We start from the raw sequence: 6,000 nt of genomic DNA on the forward strand, positions 1-6,000 counted from the left end.
ACCGTTGAATTTTATAAATGTTTTGCTTCTTTATTGATTCCTTGGCTCTATAAGGTTTTTGAGGCTTCTTTGAAACTTGGTAAACTTCCGGAATCTTTTAATAGAGCATCAATTTCTTTAATACTAAAGAAGGATAAAGACCCTGCTCAATGTGCATCTTATAGACCAATATCTTTATTAAATGTTGATTCTAAAGTTTTTTCTAAGTTATTAGCAAATAGACTAGAAAAAGTACTTCCTTCTATTATTTCGGAAGACCAAACGGGTTTTATTAAAGGTCGTTACTCTTTTTATAATATTCGTACATTGTTAAATATCGTTTATACTCCCTCACAAAATGTTCCTGAGTGTGTTATTTCTTTAGATGCCGAGAAAGCTTTTGATAGAGTAGAATGGCCTTATTTATTTAAGGTGCTTGAAATGTTTAATTTTAGCTTGAAATTTATATCCTGGATTAAACTGTTATATCACTCCCCTGTAGCCTCGGTTCGTACTAACTCTTTAAACTCACCTTTTTTTCCTCTCTTTCGTGGTACTCGACAAGGCTGTCCTCTTAGTCCCCTATTATTTGATATTGCATTAGAACCTCTTGCAATTGCTATTCGAGAATCTTCAAATATTACTGGGATAACTCGGGGATTAAAGTCCCATAAATTATCACTCTATGCTGATGATTTACTTTTATATATTTCTAATCCTGAGAGATCTATTCCTGCTGTTTTAGAGTTATTAGCACAATTTGGTCTTTTCTCAGGTTATAAATTAAATCTTAGTAAGAGTGAACTTTTTCCGATTAATAAACATCTTCCCTTATATTATAAATTTCCATTTAAATTGATTAATAATTACCTTTCATATCTTGGGATTAAAATTACTTGTAAACATAAAGATTTATTTAAGACTAACTTTTTACCATTAATAGACCATATTACTCAACTTTCATCTAAATGGTTTCCCTTATATTTAACTTTGATTGGTCGTATTAATGCAGTTAAGATGTTTTTTTTGCCAAAATTTTTATATGTGTTTCAGGCATTACCAATTTTCGTTCCTAAATCTTTTTTTGATAAAGTCGACTCTAAAATTTCTTCATTTATTTGGCAGAATAAGAATCCGAGACTGGGTAAAATACATTTACAGAAAGCTAAGAGAGATGGAGGTTTAGCATTACCTAACTTTAGATTTTATTATTGGGCTATTAATATTCGACATATGAAATTTTGGTTACTTGACCGGGACATACTATCTATTCCTAAATGGGTAGCATTGGAATTACAATCTGTTCAGGGTTATACACTTGGTTCTATTTTAGGTTCATCTCTTCCTTTTGATTCGAAACGCCTTAAGCAGGTCTCTAACCCGATCGTTAAATATGCTTTGCGTATTTGGTTTCAATTCAGAAAATTTTTTGATCTTAATCAATTCGGGTTAGCGATTCCTATTTTAGGTAACATATTTTTTCCTCCCTCTTTTACGGATCGCGCTTTTCAAACTTGGAAGACTAAGGGTATTTTACGGTTTTTGGATTTATTTTTAGATGGTTCCCTTATGTCTTTTGAACAATTATCTAATAAATATAACTTATCAAGAATACATTTTTTTAGATATTTACAAGTTAGAAATTTCCTAAGTACTATACTTTCTTCCTTTCCAATGCTTCCTCCTATATATATTTTAGATTCGATAATTAACCTTAATCCATGTCAGAAAGGTGCATCGGCTATGATTTATAATATTATTATGAAACTTAGGAAAGCTCCATTTGATAAGATTAGGGTAGATTGGGAACAGGAATTGGGGCTTACCATTTCTGTGGATGATTGGGGGCAGATTTTACAATTAGTTAATACTTCCTCTATTTGTGCTAAACATTCCCTAATTCAATTTAAAGTGGTTCATAGAGCACATATGTCCAAAGATAAGTTAGCGCGTTTTTACACGCATATTAATCCTTTCTGTGATAGATGTTCGGGGCAGATAGCCTCTTTAACTCATATGTTTTGGTCTTGCCCTACTTTGGAAACTTTTTGGAGAGATATTTTCAATATTATTTCTAAGGTATTAAATATAGATATCTCTCCTCACCCTATTACTGCTATCTTTGGACTACCTAAAATTTCTAGTAATCTTTCCCCTTCAGCCCGTAGAATGATTGCATTTCTTACTTTGATGGCGAAAAGATGTATTTTACAACATTGGAAAGAGCTTAATGCTCCAACTACCTTTTTTTGGTTTTCTCAGACGATTTTATGTTTGAATCTGGAGAAAATTAGAAGTAACCTTTATGATTCTTCATTTAAATTTGAACAGATTTGGGGACCTTTTATTCGATATTTTCATTTAATGTAATATTTACCCTTCTTGTTTTTTTTTTCACTGTTTTAATGGAGGTCGGAATTGAGGACGTGATTTTAAGTTTAACTCTGTTTGGTTTCAAGTTAGCCCATTGCTTTGCTTTGCTTTTAGTTAGTTGCACGGTGGGTTTTTTTTTGGGGTTTTTTTTTTCTTTTTTTCCATTGATATATATAAAATCTAGTATACTATTATGTTATCTTGGTTTCTTATGCTTAAATTACATTGTTTGTAGTATTTTCTTTTTGGTATTGTTATCTTTTGGAATTTTATTATACTTTAACATTGTATTAATGTTTATATGGCTTACCTTTTTTGTATACTTACTCAATAAAAAGATTTAAAAAGAAAGAAAATTGGGGTAAATTAAATGGAAATACTGAAGAATATTGAATTTACAGTAGAATGTAGAACATTGGCACTTTAGTTTATGAACTTTGTAATGTTTTTGTGTGGAAATGTATATGCATTTAACTAAGCTATATGTGTTTACTTTTAATGAACAAATTCTGAAGGAACTAGTGAATGAAAATATATGTGCAACTCCAGTCAAAATTTTAGCTATATCAACAACTGGAAAAAGCATTGAACATCTTTGAACAGTTTTAATATGAAGGATAGTTACAAAGTTTTGTGCATTGCTTACTTTCAACAATTCTAAGATACCTCTTTAAAGTGTGTGATGTAAATTGAGCATACTTCAGTGGCTTAACTCAGTGTTTATGTCATAAGCAATGTCATTTTTCATGGGTCTAAATCTTTCTATTTTTTTTTCTTGCAGGTCAAAAGTCTGGATCAGTTTTGTAAAATAACAAATTAGTTATCTTTCCATGCAAGGACCCAGCCAACCAACTTTCTTTCATAAAGCCACAGTTGGAAATCTTAATGCACTTGAAGCAGAGACCCAGAAAGAATCTCTTGATCAAAATGGCATCACGTTCAGCCCACTGAAAAGTTATTTGACCTGAATCTGAATCTACATATCAATCTGTTGCAAGCAGTATTGTTTCCACACAATCAGAGACTATTGCAATTATCCCAATTTTTATGGAAGTTGCCTTGTGCCTAAACTTGTTGGTTGATGAAATACATTTAAAACAAAAATTATTTATTGCTACTGAACTATAAGGTCTACTTTGAAAGGGAAATGTTAAAATCTGATTTTTTTTTTCATTTTCAGCTGGGCTGATGCTAGTATCTGTTAAAGCTGTTCACATACAGAGAACAAAGCAGGATTGACCTCTAACCCCCAGCATTCCCAGAACCTATTAGTGTCTTAAAAAAAAGAGAGAAGTCTTCATTGTCTTCTCCATTCCTTGGCCACACGAATAGCATATAACATGTATCAGAAAATTCCTTGTTAGTGTGTTTTTTTTTGTTCTCTGGTTATTTGAACAGTTATGGTCACAATTTTTTTCCTAAATTATGTTCAATGCCTGTGTCATGATCAGTTTGCTATAATAGCAGAATGTGTTTTTATTAAAAAAAAAAGGGCAGGTCTGATCATAGCATCGCTTAAGCTTAAATAAGGTTAGCTTCCTTCATACTTTCAAATAAATACCCATTCTTATCCGTTTAATTTGTAATTATACAAACTTTTAAGCTTCTAGGCTTCATAGTAAAGCTTGTAACGTGAAGTGTAAATTAGAAAAGTTCTAATTTTAGAATTGCTTTGTTTTTCAAGCATTTAATACTACAGTTAGTATATGTGAAAGTGTTTGTTGTAATTAAACACCGATGCAAAACAAAGGTTTCAGGCTCTAAAAGCAATGAGAGCTGATAAAATACTTGGTTCAGCAGGGCCAGTAGTATTGACAATGAACAAAGTAGTACTGTCAGCTTAATGAAAAATCTGGAGGGAAAAAGAGCAACGGTCACCAGCTTTCTGAGACCATACTTTGTTTTTGATATCTCCTTATCTGCATGGCTAGTCAGTGGACAGAGATCCAGAGACTGATGCAGCCAGAAATGCAACTGCCCTGACCTTTGAAACCATCATGACAAACTCATTTGAGTTGTTTTAAACCACTTAAAATTTATTTGTGTTTCCTCTTGGTTGGTCTCCATTTTTTTGTGTGGATTCAAATTTCTTAGCTTCCATGTAAACTGTCTTCCATTCAAAAGGAATATAGAAGAGAAACTATCTGACAAGGTTACTCACTGTTATCTGAATGTTGGCAAATGGTTCAACAGAATGAACAAATGCATTCCTTGGTTCCAGACACTAAGGCAACCAAAGGGCAAAATTTGTATAAGTTGCCACAGTGGGCTAATAGGAATGCCAAACACTTGCTTTCAAAGGATTTGCCGAGAATGATTTTCTTCTGGCAAATTTTGTATGATTTTGCTATTTGAATTGATTCATGTTGACTAATTCAAAATCAGTTAACACCTACTTTTCTGTATTTGTGGCCTTGTTCAGTTCGTTGTTTATGAGCTAACAGTTGCTTAAAACGTGCTAAAGTGATCATGTGCCACGTTCTGGCCTTTTCTTCCAAGCCTGGTTCTAAGCTTTCTTTCCCGTTGGCTATAATAGATGCATTATGCCCAGAAGCTTTGCTTCATAAAGGAAAAAAAAAGAAACATTTGGCTTATTTTTCACTGTAGCTAGTCTTTTATACAATAATCTTGTAAGAAAATTTCTTGAATTCTAAATATTACTCTTTCTAGATTTTTGAAATCAAAAGTTTTCAGTAAAAAAAAGTTTCTTACTTTATTTTACTATATTAGGTAGCAGAAGTGTAGGGTTATTTACCATAACCTGTCCATTAATATCAGAAAATAAAATAGCATCCTAAGAACATAGTAGGTTCTAGCTAAACTGTGTAGTAACCTATGGAGTATTGTACAAGCTAAATGTCTGAGATAAGTTGCTTCACATCTTGTTCTCCAGTTTCCATTGTTGGTTGATGCAGATTTGTACCCGTGTCAAATTTAAGGTATTGTTGATGAACCTTTCTACACAACAGCAAGAAGTAAAAGATTTCTGTCAGCGAAAATAGAAACCACAATATGTATATATAACATTTATGTAGCAATAAATGTGCCATCTTTTTTAACAAGACAAATGAGTTTTAATATTTCTTTGTGATCTAATCTGTTAGAATAAACATTTTTTTTAAGTGAATGAATTTACCTAGTTGACATTACCAGTTGTAGGATGACTGGTATGATCACTTTGCGTTGCTACTGGTATTTTTATAAAAGCATTGTTCTTGTTTTATGGAGAAAACTGTGGATTTGTTCTTTTCATTTGGGTCTTTAAGTGAGGAACCTTTTTTGCTATTTATATATTAAATTCTGAGAAAAATTTTTTTGGTTAAGTAGATCAATTTTTGGCCACTTTGAATGTATTTTTGAGAAATTTAACAACCCAACCACAAAAGCTGAATGTAATAATTGTTCCAAACGAAAGAAAGTAAAAGTAGAAAATACATTTAAGAGATGATTTAACACTGAAAATCTGCAGATGTTACTCTGAAATGAAAATAGAACTCAGCATGTTAGGAAGCACAGAAAGTGAAGCTCTTCACAACTCTAACTGAGAGGTAAAACAATCTTACCTGAAGTGTTATTTGTTTTCTTTTACTGACTAACCTTTACAGATGCTGACTAACCTCTTGAATTTTTCCAGATCTCACTTTCTCT

The 6,000-nt window shown here is 32.0% G+C and overlaps 1 protein-coding gene across 7 annotated transcripts in view; it reads left to right on the forward strand.

The window, feature by feature from the left end:
- tcf12 (transcription factor 12) overlaps positions 1 to 5,549 on the forward strand; it is a 379,444-nt gene extending 373,895 nt beyond the window's left edge. For 2 of the 7 annotated variants that reach the window (XM_063065722.1, XM_063065725.1), the window contains one exon: positions 3,134 to 5,548. The gene's annotated coding sequence lies outside the window, so the exon portion shown is untranslated. Of the gene's footprint in view, positions 1 to 3,133 lie in introns of all 7 variants that reach the window. The other 5 variants (XM_063065724.1, XM_063065723.1, XM_063065721.1 and 2 more) reach the window with 3 other exon arrangements.
- The last annotated feature ends 451 nt before the right edge of the window (positions 5,550 to 6,000 follow it).

This window comes from Mobula hypostoma, chromosome 13 (assembly GCF_963921235.1).
Source record: "Mobula hypostoma chromosome 13, sMobHyp1.1, whole genome shotgun sequence".
NCBI lineage: Eukaryota > Metazoa > Chordata > Chondrichthyes > Myliobatiformes > Myliobatidae > Mobula > Mobula hypostoma.